A 22,740-nucleotide genomic window follows, 5' to 3' on the forward strand; every position below is an offset into this window, starting at 1 on the left:
AAAGACCTTTTGTGGATCTGCAATCATTTTTGAAGTGCTGGAACTTCATGGTGTATTAAATTCATCCACTTGTCAAGTTCTGTTCACCTGTGACAGACACATGAGAGTTTTAAATAAAGACCCACTTATGACTTGGTCCAGCAAGGGTGGAACATGACCAGCAACTTCTTTATTGTCTCTCCTCCCTTGGTCTCCTTGCACAAAAGCAAGTGATGTTCTTGAATTGATTGAGTTCAGCTTCTGCCTTCCCTCTGAATCTCTCAAAGCCACCAAGACCACTGTTCCTACAGATATTTCCTATAGATATTTCCAGCAGAGAAATTTTGTGACTCCCTCCATGGCACAGCCACTCTGTTTTCTCAATTCTATCAGTTGCCTACCTACTGTAATTGAAATCTCGCCACAGCCCTAATATCCTCTTCAGCACCTTTGACTTATTCCTCAAAGCCTCTTCTCCCACCACAATTTCTTTTTCTGAGAAGGATCTTAACAATTTCTTCCCAGTGAGAACTGATGAATGATCTTTATAACTGCTCCTTTCACTGGCTGCTCTGTTTCTGAAACAGTCCTCTAGCCTGTCACAAGTCATAAGGTTTGCCAACTGCTGTCCTCTGCTCACCCTCTTTATGCATTTCCCCATCTGATCCCTTTTTTCCTTCAATCTGTCCCTCTCTTCTTTATCCTTTCTTACAAATCTTCAAGCTTACCTCAGCCATTCACTTATTCAAAATATCCCAGTGTTTACCCAACCTGTTCTTCTAAGAGGCTCCCGTCCCTGAATGCATGGAGCATGCTACAGTCATTTCCATCTAATTCCCACTCTTGATAGTCAATGGGAACTGTTCAGACCAGTGTGCAGTAACTTTCTCCAGTCTAATCAGAGTGGGTACTTCACCTTTGACCCTGTGAACCAATCAGCTGTTTTAACTTCAATAATCATACTGCGATGCTCTCCTCTTTTGGCTTTCATAGTGCTACTTTCTCCTCCATGTGCTCCTTGGTGAATTTGCCTTCTCCCGTCTACAGTTGCGGAGGTTACAGGGAAGCCAAAGATTACCTTACACAACTCAAATAACGATGTAAAAAAAGTCATTTTCTTAGTTTCTTCTCTCTTTTTTGCCTTATTGTTTACTGACTATTATTCTCAGGTGACTTTCACTTTTTTCAGCAGCTCATTTGTCCTTTCTCCATTCTGTGTCGATTTCCTCCTCAACTCTTGTTTTCAAGGCAGCGCCTTTGTGCTTTCTCTGGAACACTTCAGATGCTTCTGCAAAACTGGTTCTTCAAATTTCTCCTCAAAATGTGCCTTTACCAGGTTCCCTACAGAAAGTACTGCTTGTCATAAATGACTGCGATCTTTTTTTCCCCTCTTACTTCATACTGACCTGTTGCTTTTTGTCCTCAATCCACTGTACAAATTCTGAGGAGTGTTTCCACTGTGTGTTAGCGAGGGCGTGCTGTGGAGTTCTGCTCCATGAGTAGCACTCAGAGGTGCTGTGCTAAAGGGCAGCGAAGGGAACAGCAAAGGCCAGGAGCAGTTGAAGTCATGGATATATCCTTGCAGAATGGGCCTGGCACACTAGTCTAACAGTTAATATTTTTGGCAAAAATACAGATATGGAAACTATGTCCGTGTCCAGATGTGCATACGGAGAACTGCCAAAAAAGAGTAGTATGCACTGTAATATGTGCTGTTTTCATACCTACAAAGAGATGCAAGTCCTTACCTTGGAAAAACTGAAACACTGAATAAACTCGGGGATCAGCAGCTATGGTTCTGGGGTGCTTAACCAGCTAAGTCATTCCCTCCAGCACCCTTTCATTGTAATCTCCCTCCAAAGATACTAAAAATACAGAAACCTTGGCCAGGCTATGGTTGATCTAATTTATAAAACATTTTCTGGATATTAAGAGCTAGGGCAATGCACTTGTAGCTTTTAAATTGTGTTAAATATACTGTAAACTCCCTCAAAGAACCTTTCATTGAAGATTATTGCGTGAAGATTTGAAGATTAAAGTGTCTAGATTAAAGATTAATGTGAAGTGCACTGGGATATTGTTTGATGTATAAGGAGCTATATAGTATATTTATCATGCACTTTTCAAAACTGCCTGGGGGAATTAGACAACCAGTTTCCTACATGTCTTTGAAAATCTCACTCTAAGGAATTCGTTTTTACATAGTGAAAATGGTGATATATTCATTGGGAGCTTGACTCAAACAGGAAAGGAGAGATGTGGAGACCCTCTGTATTCATCTAGGGCTTGATGATGGCTTCTTACAGGTTTTCAAATTGTTTTGAATTTGCTCCGTCATTGTACAGACAGCTTGGATTTGAGTGCTACAAGATCATAAAACTGGTCTGACCCAAAAATATTGCTCCACCTCCCTATGTATTTCTTGTCATCAATTCCATTTCTTCTTTGCTCTCACTTCAAGATAGTTTTCATGTTCTCCTAAACAGAAACCATGTATAACATAACCATACAAACTGTATTGAAACAAACGTGTACGTGTACATATCTGTATTTACAGTAACATATGCAAATTTATGCAAAAATAGTTATGTTATACGTTTGGGTTTTTTAAATAAACTTTTTGCTGGAGTTTTTCTCAGTCTATTTTCTTGTCAAGAAACAGAAATACTTTAATGAAAGAAACCTTCCACATATGGTAGAAATTACAAGTTTTCTTGTTCCTGAAGTGCTACAATACAAATAAGCTGTTAAATGCCAACCCTGAATGTTATTTTTCAGATATTAGGAGAGATAGTCCTGTACTAAAACTATTAGGAGACAAATTTATTTGAACTTCAAAACCCCTTTGATCTGAAAGGCAAATGAACTGCATATGAGTTGTACGCTTCGTTAATTTAGGGTTGGCCAATTTTGCGCATTTTTATTTGTTTGCTTTCTTCCAGGAGGCGTCCTTCTATTGAATTTATTAAAACTAATACTGCAATACACTGTTATTTTTTTTCTGGTAAAATCTGTTGGATTCTTTCATGAAAGGACAGTTTTTCTACAGAAAGTACCCTCTGAGAATCAGTATTGAGATTCACAGGCATTGAAAAGTTAATGCGCAGGTGTGTTGCATTCAGAGCTATTGTAGCGGTCTTATCATTAAACCTGCAGTAGGCATTTATAAAGTAAGGCTTTCATGGGTACTGGCTAAGTGTGATTAAAAATAATCATCTGTCTGATGAATATTTTCCTCTGACTTTTGGCAGGATAACCCATCTGAAATCGTGCCAGGGTTTATAAGAACACTGATGCCAGCAATTTAAGGATCTTCACATTCGGTCTCAGAGGTAAGTTCTAAAGATGCCGTAGTAAACCATGTTAGAATATTACTGGTGTCTGTTATGTTCCACTAAAATTGAATCTGTGTGAAAAATGAAGCACTTCCCCTTGACCAATACAACAATAGAGAGATAATAAGAACATATATTGATCTGTGAGAGATTGAGCTCAGGAGCTCAGGACACAAGTTTTGAGCAATTTTCGTCAGACTAAAATCAAGAGGGCTTTTTTATTGTCCTCTCTACTAATGTAACTGCTCTCAGAAGATTTGACATTGAACATTTTAGAGAATGAAACCATTGGGCAGACTCCAAAGAGAAAGTAAAATGCACAAAAAGGAAATCCAGTGGCTTCTTCTTGCAGAAAACAAAGCAATAAGTTGTAAAACTACAAATTATTTTTCTCTTCTAATGCTCTCTCTGTTCTAATTAGTCTGATTCATCGAACTTTGAGTCAGATTTTCAAATACTACTGTGGAGAAATTGTAGGGAGACATAATCTATCTGCATCTTGAAGCACATCTTTGCTGCAGAGATGATTTCCCAGATTTATAAAAGAAAGGGAAGAGAAGGTAGCTGAATCCTGCTGTACTTTTGTGTCATTTGGAATAGACCTTCTGCAGTAGCTGTGTGGAGTGGAATAGTTCTTTAACTGTAACTCATGTTGGTGCCTAAGTGCTCAGCTTTTTCAGGAAGGAAGGCCTGATTTTAGATTATATTATTTGTGATATTATTGTTGGTCAAAATATATTCTCCCTGTTATGCCATATACCTCATGGAGTGTTTTGGGCCCTGAGGAGGTAGGAGGCATGGGAAGTCACCCCAGTCCATGTGAAACTCCTGCACACAGCAGCGACTAAGGGCCTGGCCGGCCCTTGGACTCACCTTGGCCAATAGTGCTCGTGCTGCTTTTACATCACTGTAATACAGATGTCAAGTACCATCACTTCCAAGTCCTTACAGTTACAGGCTATTGAAGTATGTATTTTTTTGAATTAGATTACGCTGCAAAAGCAAGAACTTTTCTGACATGGAAATACTCCTCTAGCAATTCATTATCATTAACCAAATACTTAATAAAATCACAGCTTCAGTTTAAAGATCTATTCAACAACAACGGCATTCCTATTCAGTCATGTTCTATTCATACAGAAAATGAGCATAATGCTGTGTTATCATGAATCCTCGAGACAGATTACATTTCATTATTGCTGGGTGACTTTTATAATGTAGGAATGTGATTCTAATAAAGGACAGTATCTCCCTCAGAGCATACTGTTCTAGCAATGTTCTTTATTAGAAATAAAAGAATACAGCATTCATATCATGTTACTTGATCACATAACCAGTGTGCAAAACAACAAATTATCAAGGCAGTTTTGTAAGGAAACAATATGATCCTAACAACACTATTTTTAACTTTTCAAATTGTTATTTGACATTACTAAAATCTATAAGCACTGTGACTTAGAGAGTTGAAAGTCAATGCTGTTCTGACAGACAGAATTCATGAAAGCCAGAAGTGACTGGACTGAACTATTAGATCTTTTTCCCCTGAAAAAAGCAAGACAGTAGTGACCTAGGAAAGGAAGACAAGAAATCTGCATTTGTTGTCTCTTAGCTGAAGCAAACGAAAATCCGTTATAAGTCATCTGAGGCCCAGCCCTGTGACAAAACTGCCATTCACTTCAGCAAGAGCCACTCAAGTAATGGTCATTTAAGCACTAAAAACTATAACTGGGTTAGATAGAGTCCTTTAGGATCTAAGAGAAAAATTTGTCAGACTAGAAAGACGTACAGGGAGGAGGAAGAGGAGCTTCCACATTCATGTTATCAGTAAATACACAGCATATGCCTCAGAAGGAGGAATGACCTTCAGGGCGTACAGATGACCAGCTCGCTTGTTGAACTGCTGTGGAGTTTAAAAATAGTTTAATATTCTGTGCAATTAAAGGGAAGTGTGTATATGGATGCCTGTTAAATGAGGAAAAAAGAGACTGTTCCTTCTTCTTACCTTTCCTTATTTGACCATCCCTTCACCCTTCATTTCAGCCTTTATATGGGTTTTGTGTTCATACTTTATTATATTTTCTTGAGGCAAGAAAGATTTTTGATGAGAAGTTGATGAATGTCCATATTAAATTGGATCCCTTTTTTAATTAAGTTCATCTAAATTTAATTTTGCAATTTTACTTCAGTAAACTCATCTGACTCCAGATGTTGAATGTGATTTTTCTATTCCTTCTCTCACATAATTTTACCTGTAAAAGATTTATGACTTCCAGAGGCATTTCTGAACACTTCTGAGTGTTTTTAGCGTGTGTTTCATGAGTGGCTGGTACACAACCAATTAGCATCCAAAAATACCACTCTGCACCCAGGCCTTCTTTCAATAGAGTGTTACTTTTATTATTTGAACTTTGAACAAATAATCAGCTTTTTTTAAAGCATTACCAATGCATTTAAAATGATAAAAGGATGTTGAATTCTAAAGATATTTCAAAAGTGAAAGGGAAGTCTTCAGAAGCTACAGGATTCCATAAGAAAAAAAAAAAAGTAAGGACTAGTCACTTTGATTAAAGGATATTCCAAACAATTTGGTGGGGGGGAGGTTGGACCCTTTTCTTTTCATTACAATTATAGTGGTAAATTGTTTCGAGCATGTTATTTGGGCTTTGGAAGCATCGGAAACATATACTGATGTGCTATTGGTCTTAAAGATTTAAGATTTACTAATTTTTTAAGATTGACTCATTTCACTAACAAGAGCAAAGACATTGCAGATTTAACTGTCACTGCATACTTTTCATATTCTGTCATGGCTTCTGGATCAGTGTGAATGGCTCTAATTTTAAGGATTACCAGAATCTGCTCCTTAAATCTGGACATATCGAATAACTCTGTATGTGACACATACAAGGCATTGTATCATGAAGGCTCTGCTTCTCATCAAAGGAACAGATACCCCAATTAAACTTTCAGATAATACTAAAAAGAGAATAGTCCAATTGTAAACAAAAGGGTGGTTGTATTCTTCTTTTTTTTTCTTCAAAAGGAAATCACTTTCCTTGAGAATTTTTTCTGATGTAAGCCTCTTGATAGATTAGTTTAAAATATTTATCTGTGCAGTCAATAAATCAAGTTTTGAACATTTTTGTCAGTTGCATCGTGGGATGCAAACTGCTGGGGGTGTGATTGGCAGTGTGCTACTCCAGGTTTGTTTGGAGATTTCTTCAGAACAAGCAGAGTTCTCAGAACCAAGCAGCAGAGATGCTAATATGAATCAACTTCTGTAACTTCTTTCATATTCCTCCAAGCCTCCATAATAGTACTTGGCACTGACTAAAGGATTTGAGGAGGTGTTGTTATTGCTGTAGTGTGTGTGTTAGGGAAGGGAAGGAGTGAGTGACCAGCTGGGATGTGTCAGTGGCAAGTCTGGAGAGCCGTGTCTCCAATGATTTTCCATGGGCAGTGGGGGAAGTCAGTTTCAGGCAGCTTCTCAATCAGAGCAGGACCATAAACCCAGGAAATCTTGGTGAAAAAATTGTCTTCTAGTGAAAATCTCACTTTGGTGCATGTTAGATTTCTGCATCTTTCTCATAATGCATTTTTCTAACTTTATATTAATTCATCTGTGTTTCCTAAAAGGACTTTTCTCCATTCTTCAATAGCAGGTGTGATTTGCTCGTTTTTCTAGCAAAAGAAAGAAACATAACAATCCTCCATTGGGTGAAATGTTTCTGAGCTTGAAAGGCTTCATGTGTGAGTCTGGATGGGACCCAAAGAAGGAACCACTTAGAAATTACAAAATGACACATTTTATGTTATTGTTAAATTGTCGAGATTTTCCGTGTATTTGCCAAGATTGTAACCATACAGGGTGTTTTCAAAGACACTAGAGAAGGGGATGTTAAACCTCCATGGTCTTAAGAATTCCTAATGACTGCCTGCCAATACGGCTGAATCCCGCAGGGTAATGGGGGGAATGCCTACCATGTAAATATAAAGGGGGTTATTTAGGAGACCCAGTGAGCTGTGAATTATTGCCTAGGTTGTCACAAAAAAAAAGGAAAATGAGTTGTGAAGAGGAAAGAACGTGTACTGAGTTCTGAATAGCTTTGTAAGACTTTTTCTGAGATAGATGGGAAAACTTATATATACTCTGCAAAGAGAGATATCTGTTCTGTCAGATTGCAGATGCATCAGCCACCCAGATTACTGTGAAAAACCCATTAAAGAAACAAAACTGGGTTATTTTTATGCCTGAAAAATGCATGAATCAGAAGAAAATAATATTAGTTCAATAGTTGAATTTAAGGTCTTTGTGAATCTGGTCTCTGGTGAAGTGAGGGCAAATATTTCCACTGCATTTATTAGGACCTGGCCTGGGCCCTTTGAGGTTAAAGAGTTAAGAGCTGGATTCATAGCAGAGGTAGTAAGGACCTTCCAAGCCTGGTGGTGTTGTGCATCATTGGCACAAAATAATTAAAATTATAAATATGGAAATACTTCTAAAAATTTTGCTTAATGTGCTGAAGCTCATAATCTATATCCCAAATAGACAGTCCAAAAATCAACACTGTGCACTTGTATAATATCACATATATGCAAATATTTAATTATTTTAATGGAAAGAATTCCACCTACATTTTGAAAATCATGTTCCTATTCACTTCAGGCACTTTGTCACAATTGAGGCAAAAAACCCTGGGGTAGTAAAATCTAAACAGGACATTGTATTTATTATATGAAACTCATACAATCTGTGGGTTTTTGTTTCATTATATTGTAACAGGAACTTACTTGCTCTCAGAATCATATCTGTTTAAATGGAGCTTATGGTGGGTTTATGGTGACAGAAAGAGCATATGAAATGAAAGAAACTTATGTCAGCTGTGTTAAATCTTTGCAGCTACTTCCTTTAAGCAGATCTGGATAGTAATAGTATCTTGGGTTTCAAAATTCAAGCTTTTTTTTCATTTTTTTAAAAATCCCACTTTCAGTAGAATAAATAAAATTTTATGCAGACAAAGACTGAGTAAAAGGGGAAGGCCAACACCACAGAATGCTAAGGAAAGAGTTTTTCTCAAGGAGTTGATCTTTTTAAAGAGAAAGAAGTTTGATATTTTGTTGCTGAAAATGAAGAGCTGAAATTACAGAAAAAGTAGATTTTTTTTTTTTTTTTTATCTACGTGTGAAGGTGGAATAGAATTCTTCAGATCTCTCAGCAATTGTTGCTAAGAACTTTCCCTCCTGAGCTAAGTGATTCTAGATTAAATTATTTGTTTTTCAGTATGAATAAGATTTTCTTATCAGTTAGCTTACATATAATCAACTTAAGCACAGTTTTAGAAAGAGATGAACCATGTCAGTGTATTTTCCAAGATGAGAAATGAATACCTGATGAACTTCATTTTTCCAAGATGAAAAATAATGCCTTACTTTAACATGTATTCCTGGTGATTCTGTTAAGCAGTGTTTATGGTGTGTGTTCTTGTAACACAGAGAATGTTCACCAAGTTATATATAAACATACGGACACTTCTTGGAAGTGTATTAGAAGTGAAATATCCCCAAATATCTTAAAGATATTACCAAAAGAACAGTTTGAGCACATCAAAATGTAATTAAAGGCAACAAATTAGACCAGCCAGAAAAGATTATTTGGTTTTGAACAAAACCATTGGTTTTCAAATGTGAAGTATGCACATATATTTGAACCATTGCCTTATTTTTCCTAGGTTTCACCTGGCAAAGGTAAATGTGAAACTGTAGTCTGAAAGTAAACCCAGGCCCCAGGGAGGAGGGAGAGATTTATGTTAGTAAGACAAAGTGAGGTAGTGCAGAGGATTTGGCATTAAGCTGAGTTCCATTTCCTCCAAATAGACTGTGAGATGTCAGCCCAAACTCCATGAGAGATCTTGGATGGGGCTGTAGGCAACCATTTGGGCGCTTTCCATGAAATGAGGGTTAGTCCTTTCCTCTTAAGAGAAATATAAAATAGGGTGTTTGGAAAAGAGTACAATACAAAGGCAGGTCAGTAACAATCTTACATGACACTAGTGCTTTGTGACTGTATGTTACATGTGCAAGTAGGATCTCTTCAGAAACAATTCCCCCTTTTTACCAAGGTCTGAGCTAATGGCTCATTGGATGTCCATGTTATGGAGTGATGGGATGATACCATATTCCATAAAAATGGAATAATTCTTCATGCATGAGAATTAATAGTACCATCAACTCATTAATTAGTTTCTTTTTTTTTTCTTACTAAATGTTCATAGTCAAAGTGCAAACAATAAGTAGTAATTTAAAACAAACAAACAAAGGAACAAATGAAACCCCCCAAAAAACCCCTCCTTCAATTGTATCTGTTACATGCTAGTGCAGAATTACTAATGAGACCATGTTTAGGTATAAATAAATCTTTTATCCTCATTATAACTCCACTGTGTTCCTACAGTGAAGTCATCCACACAGAGCTGATTATGGGTTGAAAGCCTCAATGGCCCCTTTTATTTATAATAAATATTGCATACTAATGTTAACAATGTCATTGTGCAGTGTCTCAATAGAGGATTATGACTTCATGTAATGTTAGCTTGATGTCTCTCCTCTCCTGTAATGGAGTCAATTTTCCTTACAAAGGAGATGAGGATCACTTATTCACAAATCTTGTAACAAATATTCTATGTACATACTGTGTTAACCCAATATTAAGGTGGCACAATGAAGCTCAAAGAGGAAGCGCAGAATTGAAGTTCAGTTGCTTAATCTTAATTTACCCCTGTCGTGTGCACTGATATGCACTTTAAAGTTAGAAGTCTCTATTTCCCCCCAAATATTTGAAATGTGAATTACTATATTTTTCAGTGTAATTCCACAAATAGATGTGTGGACTATTCCTAAAATATGCGTGACTATAAATAACAGAATCATAAACCTGCTCATGCAAAGAGAGGATGAGATGTATTTATATTAATGAGCAAAGAGTAAGGCAATCTTCCATCAGCTACCAGAGACAAACAGCACGTTGGGGAATGGGGACCCATCTCAGGCAGCACTTAGGCACATGCTCAACCTCAGTTATGGCAGCAACGGGACTTCAGAAAAATCTTAAACACTGTGGAGAAAAAGGAGCTCGTGCATTGGCATTAAGACTGCTCATATTTATATAATAAAGCAAAATATTGAGTAAACTGCAGCACAGTCATTTGATGCATGTATAGAGATATTGTGTAATATTAACATACTACAATTGGATGCTTAGCTCCTGAATGCCTTCAAAATAATTTATCTGAATGCTCATGAGGGAAGTTCAGGCTAAGATGAAAAGCATAAATCCACCTAACAGCTAACAAATAATTCACATTCACTGAGGACATGTGCAGAATGCAGGATTTTATGATAACTAAATGGCAGAATATTATAGCTCTTGTGAAAATATCAGCTCATATTAGTGCAAGTCTGCAACTTAACATTAAAAAAATAAATAAATAAAATAAACAAGAATTAGCCTAAAACAGCATTCAAGTAGAAACTGAATCCTTTTTGGTGGACTAGGATACCTGTGGTAGGAAACAATTTCAGAACCAATTCTACTATCCCAGTTTTTCACATCCGTACAAAAAATAGATGTCACATTGCATAGAACAGGGCAAGTACTGAAAATACAGATATTTCTTGCAGTGAAAAGAATATTTGATATTTGAGAGACTTATTTCTCACCTAAACTTAACTCATATCCATATTTTCATTAGAATATCACTTTTAACTGCAATGTAATCCTGCCTGATTTGTCTGGAGATCTTGCAACATGTAAATATTTTTATCTATGTTACAAATATGTTTTTCAAGAGCTATTATTTCAATTATTTATTTTAGGAACTGCTGGCTAGATTGTCTTCTTTCTGCCAGTATAAATTTGGAGATATTCCACTCATGTCAGAAGTCAACTTCACATTTACACCACTGTGTCTATAAAGGATTAAGCACTTGCCCTCTGGTCTAATTGCATGCTCATAACTTTATTTTGAGTTTTATTTTCATATTAGTGTGTATTAAGTAAGAATAATTTTAAACTATAGAGTTTTGTGAATTGTGTGAATTGTGGTGGAATGAAGACAAGAGACAAAAGGTACATGATATCCTGTGGCTGAAAGAGATGATGGGCTCGTGTGTGCACAAAGAAATTGGGTAGGAATTACCTGATATTTTTTGCCTGTAGTCAGTGGAGTGACAAGAGCACAGGATTGAAATGCGTGTGAAAGGAGGGGAGCAGTGAACAGATGTAGTTCGAGCTCGTTGACAAGGTAACATTTCAGGGGAGGTGTGTGATGCTTTTGGTGGTCTGGTAGCATGGATGTGTTTACTGGTGGAATTTGTTACCTCTGTAGTGTTAGCTCAACTAAAATAAATGGACTTTCTAAAATTAACTCCAAAAAGACAAACCTTTGACTTCATGCAGGGCTCTCTGTAGGATCCATGGAGCCCAAAAAATTTCTATTACCTCTAACTCAATTTTGTGTCCCTTTACTTCAGTGGGGACCATTCACCTGGTCAGTCAGTCCCAGCATTTGATCACAGCGCTTCGGGACTCTGCCCTCGCTGCAGGAGGGCTCAGGCACAACAGCTTTGGAGTTTTGGCATGGGGTGAATAACCAGACAAATATAAGGCTCCCAACATCAGCCATATTCATAACAAAAAACAATTCCAGAGAGATTTTCCTTCAAACTTTACTAGTACCTGCTGAATCGTGTAACAGCCCAGCACAAAAGCTGCAGGTATTGAGAATTTAAAAATAAGTGAAAACTGGGATTTCTGCTGAGATCGTACTTCCAGTTTATGAGAGGCATTTCTAACTTCCACCTTTTGTAACAAACAGCCAAAAGCTCCTTTTGAGTGAGGGAATTCCCCATTTCTGTTGGTTCCCTCTGGCCATGTTGGTGGGCGTGCATGGAAGAGCCTCCATGAAAAGGCCCAGAGCTCTGGCCACTGCTGGAGGCCAGGGGAGGATGGTCATTCTGTCCCTCTCCCACTCAGGAGTGGTGCTGGGCACACGTTACAGCCTCTGCACTGAGAGGCACACATCAAAGGAGTCCTTGTAAATTCATAATTAACTTCTTGTGCAATTATGTGCCCAAAAAAGTGCCTGAAAATTGATGTTAAAAAAAAAAAAAAAAAAAAAAAAAAAAAAAAAAAAAAAACAAGCAAAACCAAGCAAAATAAAACCAGTTTAAATTTTGCTCTTACTATACTCATTACAAAAATCCTCCAAAAAATTGTCTCTTGAATAAATAAGGCTCTACTCACATGAATAAAGGAGCCGTATTTAGATTCCAGTTCAACATTCAGGAGAAATTTGGCAAATCTAATGTTTTCAAATCAATTTGGTATGTGTTATGTTATGTGTTATGAGAATAATGTCAGTGGAAAAGTTGCTTTTTAATTTTTTTTCTTTAAAAATGTAAAGCAGAAAGAAGAAAGTTGGCTTTGATAAACAGAAAACCAGTGCTTTAAATAGCTAGAGCAGTGATAAGGCAAAGAGCTTCTAAATAAATGAGGCGTGAAAGGTTTTTTTTTTAAACTCCAAATGAAAGTTGTGTATTCATCAGAACAGATTTAAATTTTGTGAAACAGGACAGCAATATATTTTACGGTTTTGAACAAGGAAGCAGAGAGTCCTGTCTTATTAGAATATGGACAACATCTCTGCAAAGAAGACAGCAATATCTAAAGCACTTTCACCTTGACCGAAGAAATTCTATAAGATAGAAGTAATTTTGAGTTTGCCACAATAAAAGGACACTGGAATCTGGAGTTTGATAAAACTGTTTTGTTGGCTGGGAGGTTTGCCTTTCAACTTTGTTTGATGTGATATTCGGTTCATTTTGCCAAAATATTTTATGCCATGCATTGCTATTAAATCTTTTATATTGCACAGATTTTTGTCAACAGACACACAAGAATTGGGTTTTAAGTGGAGTTAATCATTGAACTCAGAGAAGAGGAACACTGAGGGAGTTCTTCTCTTGTACAAATGAACCACCATGCAAGCTTCAGACATTTCTATAATTATTACCCCATTTTCAGAATAGTGTAGGTAAAATATGAAATCTGTCTCTCCCTCTGATCTCTATTCATATATGTCTTGTAAAACCTATTAGAAGAAACAGATAATTAAAAGAGAAAAAGCCATGTATTTGCTGCAGCTGCTGGTATATTTAATCCTTTGAAGTTTGCTTTAAGCAATTATATCTGAGCACTTCTTTCAGAAGCCTAAGAAATAACATAGGAATTTCTAAGATATTGTTGTTTTCTGACTCTTTCAATTCTTGGTAAATACTATATAACATTATAATGAGAGATTAAATGTTAATTCATGTAGCCTTTGAAAAACAAATTTTAAAAGAAAAAAGGATTTCCATAGAAAAAATAGTGTCCTGCCCTTTTCCCTGTAGCCTCCAGCATGTCTAAAACAGTGACTTTGTTTTAAAACAATATTTTTAATCGGTGCTTGTGGTTTCATTTTACTATTTGATTTACATTGTAAATGTGGGCAACTCTTAAATGGTAAATATATGTTGCATCTCTTAAAATGTAAATATATATTGCAGGGGTGTGGTTCAGTGTTTTTGTTGTTTCTGTGCACTCAGGTGTGTGTAATCTCTGAGCACAGATTAGCCCTGCAATGGGAGCTGCTATTTGTAGCCCTTTGGCAAGCGATCCCTTCCCATTCTAGAGAGGAGAAGTAAGGGCAAAGCTGCACATGAGTTATACTGAGTAATGTTTAGCAGATTTTCCTGTGGTATTACTGAAATTCTAGCTTATAATTCTTAGAGCAAGATCTACGCTCCATCACCAAAAGCAGTGAGGTGTGGTAGTCAATTGTGGTTGGGATGTGGGAGAGAAAATCTGTGGCACAATCCAAGATAAGAAATAGATCATAGCCTGACAACAGGGCAGCTCTTGCTACCTAATGAAGCTATATTCCTAATAAGCTTGTCCTCCTGAACCATTGAGGATAATGGATCTGTGCAATTCTGGAGTCCTTTCCCCATTTCACGGAGCCCAACTGGGAGGCACTATGACATTTAAGCATGACTGCCATTTTCCATTGTGGACGCTTCAGTTAAAATGATTTGTCCTCGTGTTTCTTATTTTCCATAGTAATCACTGCCATAACTCTGTGTCCAGTGGCATTTGACTGTGAAAGTGACACCCACACCAGGGAATATGTCTGGGAAAGGAGCAGACAACATGGCAGCTCTTGCTAAAGCAGTCATCCTTAGTGGGTCTGTAGCACTCTGTCCCAAACACGGACAAACGTTTGCAGCATGGACCAAAACTTCAACGTGCTCAGGCCCTGCAGCTCACCGGGGTCAGCTGCAGGCCACTGCTGGTCTAGATTTGGAATAAGGTGTTAGGCAGTGGTCCTGTCTGCCTTAACACCTGTCTGATCAGGAGGGCGGAGTGCCAGATGGCATCTCAGGTATTGTTTAGGACCTGGGTACCTCAGCAGCACATGCTGATCTTCACTGCCCTTCTTTGGGTAGGCTGGAGGCTCCTTGATACGATTGGCTTGGCAGCACAGAAATCACAGTATGGATGCCACAGGTCCTACAGCAACGGCTCTGTGGATACTATGTAAGAGCTTTACAGGATATCTAATCTGGCAGCACCCAAAAATATTAATTTTCCCCACTGCTCACTTTGGCTGCTGCTGTTCCTGCTGTGACTATAACCAGCACCAAAACCTGACAGAGCTTGCACCTGCAGCTCACCATGCAGCACAGAGGAAGGTCAGGCAAGGAGTAATCCCAGTAAGATGTTAAGATATTTCTGTGCCACTTGTGCAGCTTCCTGGATATGACAGAAAAGACTTAACAGTGACTCTTCCAAAACAAAATACAATTTCATTTCATATCATTTTAAGGAAGATGATGAGACTACCTTAAACTTTTGGAGTGTCTCTAAAAGAGTATAAATAACATCTCTCTGAGCTGTTTTAAGCCTTTTAAAATTTATATTAATCACATAGATTTCTGTAACAAAAAAAAAAAAAAATCCTTCCAGCAGAGAAACTTCTGTTGCAAATACTCAAAAATAGATCCCTGCACTGAAATTTCCAAATTAGAAATTTTATTTCCAGCACACTTTTTTTTTCCTTTCCGAGGAAATTTATTACTTAGACTCTGTGCTAACCTAAGGGCAGTACATGGTGTGGGAAGGTGGCTCTTCCACTGCGGTGGGTGACTCCAGGAGATGGAGCTGAAGAGCAGCAGGCTGAAGGAACACACCGTGATTCATCAGCCCACCCAGACAGGAGCGGTGCTTTGTGCGAGCCCTGAGGCTTTAGTTTAAATTTAAAGAGTGTTTCTTCTGAGGGAAGAAGAAACTACCCATGGAACCCTGCATCCTGGATCGCTTTGTTGTGCACGGAACCACTGCTTGTGTGGCCTGTGTTAAAGAGCAGAACCTATGTGTTTTTAAAATAAAGTCGAAACACAGTCCAGTTTATTACTTGGTCCAACTAGCAGCTGTTTTGTGGACAGTACAAGGACAGACATAAGGAGGATGATGCTGAAAATATGGTCAGTTTTTATCAGGGAGGCTTTTTTCCCAGGAACATGATGTGGTCTCCAAATACAGTCCAGCTGCAGAGAATCCTGGGGTACAGAGACTTCATGTAGCCAAGGCTTCTTTCCCTGTCACTCCTGTGGAAGGAGACACTTGTGAATGTAAATCCCTGAATTCAAGTCTTGAGTAGCCTAAACAATCCAGAAGTGACTGGGTCACTCACCCTTGTGAGTTCCCAGAAATCAAGGCTTGAGTCTATCACCAGGACCTCTTACTCTTATTTTCATTTTTGCCTGTATCATAACATCCAGATGTCCAGCAGATACAGAAATGCCATGCTGGCATTGATAGGTAAGGAATATTTTTCTGAACAGAAGTGGAAACAGCTGCTCTCTAATGGTTCTAAGTTACCTTGAAACATGAGCAGAGAAAATGCAATGTGTCTCTTGCCTACAAAGTCCCTCTGAGGCTTTAATTTTCAATCAAAAGGTTTTACTCTCTAAAAATTACTCCTCACTTAAAAAGAGGAAGGATGCCCTTTGCTGCTTTTGCCTAGAACCCAATATCCTCTGACATTCCATGGCAGCTGTGGCAGTGCTCTTCTTAATGCAAAGAACATCTGGGCTGCCGGCAATTCTGGGAGAGAAGTGTCAAAAGTGTCATAGACATCCTTGAGCAAAGAAGGATCTTCACTTTTATTACACAGAAGTGTCAAAAACAGCATTATTGAACATCAGGTTGCAATTTGGCAAGCAGAATGTAAGTCTGAATAGATGTGACAAAACCCCTTCTAGGAAATTGCTACTTAGTGTTATTTTTTCATAGTTTAAAATTAGCATTTAAAGGAAAAGCACAAATGGGGAGCCTCTAGGTAACCCTGACAATGACAGATCCCGGCATTCTTTTTTTGTGCTTACTTCACAACCTCATTGCTGTCCATTGAGTGCCTGAGATTGATTAGATCACTGTCATCATCAGTGAAATGCGCTGCATTGATCCAGCCTCACTCACAAAGCCAGCTCATGTGACACAGCTAATTTGACATAATTGAAAGTTCCAGCTCCAGAAGGTCACCGAGCTGGACTAAGGACACTAGTTATCATTTTATCCTTGGAATAGGGTCAACTCTCCTGAGAAATACGATGGCTTTTTGTCACACTCTTAATTGTTTCTCCATGGTTTGTATAGGATAAACGCAGGCTTTCATACTTTGATTGAATTTTTATGGTGGACAGAAGATAATTATCACCTCTTAATGCTAAATATTTTTTTAAAGTCATATTGAGCTCTTTGTTTCTTACTTAACTACAATTCTACTAAGAAAAGCTTTCGATAAGGACAAAAAATGTTTTTAGATAAGGATGGCAGCGTGATACACATCATGAAGTACTTAGCTTCCAAAGGAAAATATGGCAAGAGTTAAAAGTTTGTTGGAACAGCGTTGAACGCAATGTTCCCCTCTTTGTTACCACATCCCTCTTTTCCTATTTTCTGCTGTTCTCTTCTGAAATTTGAGTGCTACAGTCAAGATGTCGAGCTGAACCAAGTTTGAGGCTGTGGAGTAAACTCAAAGGTCACACACACTCAGAGAACTGAGGAGTTGCAAAAAGACCTGCAGACAGGCATCAAGCCTGAGCTGTCAGCTTCTGAGCTCTGTCAAGTGGTTCAGCTGAAACTCCTCTGAACAGGGCCCACGTTCCTCATGAAAGTTGTGCCTTCAGGAAAATGGCCATCGGGCCATTTGCTTCATGCTTTAAGATGCACACCAAAATCCCACACCACTTTCAAAGATGTATGATTCATGTAAGCAGCGCAGTATGAAAATGTCTGTGTAAAAACTCTCTTAAAGAGAAACACTGAATGTTTGGAAAAAAAAGTTTCTTTTTACTCAACAGAATTCAGTGGGCAAATCTAGGATATTAAGCAGGTCTCACAGTCTGTGTCAATGCTTTGTTGGCCCTCTGCTCAGAGTCAAATTAACAGCTTGTATTTTATTTCTTTCCCTGTATTTGCTGTTAAAAAGTCAGCGTATCCCTATAGCTCCCATTGCTTCCCGTTCCAAATGCAGGTCAAAATGCCAGCTTTCCAACACTGAATGTCATGTGTAATTTCTCATAGAAAAGAAAGTGCTTGATAAAATCTCAGCAACTGTTTCTTCTTGTTTTGTTATTTATATTAGTGTTTTAGGTGTTTTGGGGCTTTGTTGGTTCCTCGAGTTTTTGGTAGTGTTTGTTTGGTGGTTTGGGTTTTTTTAATGGAAGCTTGCCTTTGGTCATCTGTAAAGCAAGCAAAAGAGAAGAGGCACCAAGGTGCTAAATATGAATAAATAAAGGGAAGGACAGCAGTGGTTCTGCTGTGGGACAGAGGCTTGATACAATTATTTTGTGATGCATTATTATATCATAATTTCTGAGTTGTTCAAAGGTGATTTGTGGGGAAGGATTTTCACAAAGCAAACAACAAAGAATTAATACGAGTTTAGCAATGCAACATTTTTAATGATGATTAACAGACAAGTGAGTTAAGATACGTGGTTTAGAGAAAGACATATAGAAAGTAAATCTTTATAGAAATTTTCTTTTAAAAATGTTGTATTTTGACATATGCATAGAAACAGGATATATATCCATATTAAATAAAATAGCTCTCCAAAAATACAGGTCTAATGCAGGTGAAAGGTAAATGACAAGCAATAATTTTTCTATCTCTTGTAAGCCTTTCAAAAGTTTCATCCTAGCAGCTTTTAAAACATAACTTGCAATCGGCAAATCCCACTGGGCTCCTATTTATAGTATCCTAATTTTCAAAGAAAGCAAATCAGGCAACTGTTTTTAACATGAATAATATTGCTCCCAGCACTCTGCCTCCAGCCCACACATTGTGTTTTTTGGCATGATCGTGGCAATTAAAAAAAAAAAAACAGCTCCTTTTAATATTTTTTATACAGCCAATGCTGACACAGCTGGCAGAGAAACTCAGTGAAAGGTAAACATTCTGTTCAAAATGTAATCTAACATATTGTTGTGTTTAGTTGTTAAAATGTGATTTTCCTGAAAGAATATTTTAAAAGTAAGGTTGTTTTTGGTTTGGGTTTTTTTTTGGTTTGTTTTTTTTTTTTTTTTGTATAGAATTTCTAGTATCTAGAAATCTGATTACAAAAAAGATTATAGTCTTTTAAAGCAATAGCACTTGTGACACTGGATATTTCAGTCAGTGGCTTATTGAATTTTTAAAAATATTCTTAACAAAAATCAAGAAAAAAAATTAGGTATGACGCTTTATCCTTCAGCAGAATATAATAGTCTGATCTAGCAAAATCAATTTCTTTTAATAAATTTCTGTCAAAGCAGGAAGTTCAATAATAAATGTCTTCAGCTGCTTAAAGGGAAGAAAAATTCTAACAGAATTAAGAATAGTTTGTGATTTGCTTCAACAACAACCAAACTGTGTAGCTCCTTATAGTCTCATGCTTATAGTCCGACCTAATTACTATGAGCATGTATGAAGTGAGATTATGGAATGATAAATCTTTCACTAGAGAAAACACACAAACATATTTCTTTTAGGCAAGGGACATAGATAAGTAATTATCTGTCACACATGTCCAGAAGTTCTCAATGTACTTTTATTTTTAGGAATCATGACTTTGTGTGATTGCTTATGATCAGGATGCTGTACTTCAACATTTTATTCTCTGTTGGAAGCCAATATGCAGAGGCAGCCCAGCAGAGCTGGGTGCATGTGGGACTCGTGCACTCTGCAAGGCTCAGGAGGACTCAGCAAGAGCTGGGTGGTGCCTGTGTGTTACAAAAGCCACCTCTGCCCCAAATAATGACCTGGTGTTCTTGGGACAGCCCTGTGGGAGGGGTGCATAAACAAACAAGTGCAGGGAGCACCCAGTGTGAGCGCTGGGGAAACTCCAGGGTTTGTTACGGCTGCACGCACAGCAGCTCAGCCCTTACTGAAACTCCTGCTTTGCTCACCTGATGAATAAGAACAGGAGATGTGCTGGTTTGTGCTGCCTGGGCAATGGGACTGTGTCTCACCCAAGCCATCGGAGTAGCCACCATATCTGGTGTTCCTATCAGCTTGCTTTCAACTGTTTTTAAAAGGAATTTTTTTAAAGATCCACCTTTTCCTCTCACTGATTACCAGTACATCCTTGGTATAAGGATCTTCCAACTCCCAGTTGTTTCTCCCTCTCTCAGACTGAATGGTAAAATGAGCAGGTGTACTGCAAAAGAGGTATCTGCCTTTTATAATCTGTAAATTGCCTTCTGGGTACAAAGTTGTAGTATATGGATTTAAGTTTATAAGAGCAACCGAAAAGTCATTTGTAATGTGTATAACATGAGGTGAAGAGAAGCATTTAAAGTTTAGAGTGACCTTCAGTAGAGAAGAAAATTATCTGGTGACTGCTATTGTTGATCTTGGAATGTGTTTCAGATGTTAGGTGTGGACTTTATATCACCCTTGGGGCACTTAATAACAACTAAACGAGCATTCACTGCTGAAGTCAGTGGAGTTTTAGCAGTGTGAATCCAGGGCCATTGTTGTCTTTGTCTTGTCACAAAATAAGTTCAAAATAATGGTGCAGAAAAAGGAGTGGAAGAGAAACATTCTGAGGTCTGATTTGCCAGTCTTTCCATCGTGTTACACCAGCACATTTGTGACCAGGACAATCATGAACTAAACTTGACCTGTCTGACTAGGAAAAATGAAATGCAAAAGAGTTGAATTAAATAGAAATTTCTTTCTAGTGGAAATATAATTAAAAGGGGAAGAGAACTTTTACAGGGTGGGTGCTAATTCTGGGTCTTTTGTCTAACTAGCCTTTCAGCAACCTGTGCACTCTCTATTCATAGCGATCATCATACCTGGCTTAGTATCATAAAAATAACAAAAGGCCAGGAGCATGATACATTTGTTTCATAGGAAGACTCAGTTGCCCTGATCTGATTCTCATATAAGAAAAGATGCTTCAGTACAACCTAAACTGTTAGAATATGGGTATCTGGGGGCAGGTCAGGTTTTCTATTGATTCCTAGTCGGGGTAGGTATGCCCCACACGGCTGTCCCGGTGTTGGTGCTGGCGCATTTGACAAGAGCTGTACCCTTCTGGCTGGGGCCGGCATCTTGCTGTTCTTACTGACTCTCAGAGCAAGCTCTTTGCCAAATGCAAAACCCAAACATGATGACTAAATAAAGTGAACTGTGTTGTATGAATTCAATATGATCAGACCTTCCAGGAGCAGAACAACTGGATGTTTTTTGTGCCCCTATCTGTTGGTGACAGCACCTTTGGTCAGGCTTTCAGAGCCATCTATACGTGTTTGCTCTCTGCTAATGTTCTTAGCAGCCCAACAGGCGTGCACACAGGGAAGTGTGCTGGGTATAGTCCTGTGAGCAGATCATCAGCTTTACCTCCTCCTTGATACTTCCCATGGAGCAGGTTGGAGCTCCCTGAAGGGCTGCTCATGATGGACAGCAGGCTGTGCTTTTCAAGTCTAGCCCAAAATCAATAGAAAACAAAGTCTTATGCAATGAAACAAATTAAGTCTTTTGTAATATACAGCAGTACGACGATGATTATTATGGACTCTGTATTAGACCCGTGTGAAATGAAGTTGTTGATGTTAAACACGAAAGTGTCCGAGATAATTTTACATCCATCCAAAACAAAAGGAGAAGAGGGGACAAAAAAAGGGAAAAAGCAAGGGATCAATATTCGTTTAATAGAAAAATACAGCATCTGTAGGGGAAAAATTATAATTCTAGGGATTTTTTAAGGCTATTAAAAAGAATAAAGAATAAAAATAGAGAGAGCTGGAAAAAGCAATAAAATCTATAAACATTAATTCATGGCCAGTTTTTTGAAGTATATGACATTTTTTTCCACAAATCCACTAACAGGGCTCTAAATATGAGTGAGAATAGCAAATTGCTTTTTCCATCTCTTGGATCTATAGCTTCAACTCTACAGTTGAATAAAAACATTAACCATCAGGCAGATACTTATTTCTTTTGTTTATACTCAGCCTCAGGAATTTTTCAGCTGAAATCAATAATTAAAATGTTTATTAGCCATCGTAAGTGTTATAAATGCAACTTTGTTAAATGTGGATTATACATACAGATACATATATATATATATATATATATATATATATATATATATATATATATATGATAACTGAGATATTTATGGCCAGATTTTTTTAGCCAAGTAATAGAATTTCAGAGGAGAGTCAATGTATAACTTCATAACTTCATATTTGCTCAGTATATGCTGTATTCACTGAGGAAATTCAAACAATTTGGTATCTTTTTATTTTATTTTCATAATAGAAAGCAGTAATTTGTTCTTAAGAAAAACAGATTCATACGGGGTTTATTTCAAGCACTACAGAAAGCATGGGCTTTAGTGTACAGCTTGTAAAAGATCACAGAAGAAATGATTGCAGGAAGTAGAACTCCTGATGCAATGAGAATTTTGAATAGCCATCTCTGATTGGTAAAATATAATACAATACCTACCTGAGATTACCTATGTGGTTTTAGATATGCATATGGAGCAAGATTTGGGTGTATATTTGAAAAGAAAATGAGAGTTTGAGTCCATGTTTAGGATAGAAGAGGGGTCATGGCCTCTACAGAGTCCTCTGCCGTAGAGGGGTAAATGTTCAATAGATGCTCCCCTTCTGTTTCTACTCTTCCCATGGCTCTCAGCCATGAACACTTCTATTGGTAAAGAATGAAAAGATGGTTCTTAATGGTCAGGCTCTTGGGATTCTAACACTGAATAGAGGGAAGTAGGCATAAAACTTTTGGAAGCTGGGACACCTGTCTTTTCAGACA

General features: G+C 37.7%; 1 protein-coding gene across 10 annotated transcripts in view; it reads left to right on the forward strand.

Moving 5' to 3' along the window:
- SEMA6D (semaphorin 6D) overlaps positions 1–22,740 on the forward strand; it is a 210,370-nt gene that overhangs the window by 75,702 nt on the left and 111,928 nt on the right. For 9 of the 10 annotated variants that reach the window (XM_040076888.2, XM_040076879.2, XM_040076880.2 and 6 more), the window contains one exon: positions 3,231–3,311. The gene's annotated coding sequence lies outside the window, so the exon portion shown is untranslated. Of the gene's footprint in view, positions 1–3,230; positions 3,312–22,740 lie in introns of those variants that run through there. The other variant, XM_058422321.1, reaches the window with a different exon arrangement.

The sequence above is a fragment of the Hirundo rustica genome, chromosome 13 (assembly GCF_015227805.2).
Source record: "Hirundo rustica isolate bHirRus1 chromosome 13, bHirRus1.pri.v3, whole genome shotgun sequence".
Classification (NCBI taxonomy): Eukaryota; Metazoa; Chordata; class Aves; order Passeriformes; family Hirundinidae; genus Hirundo; species Hirundo rustica.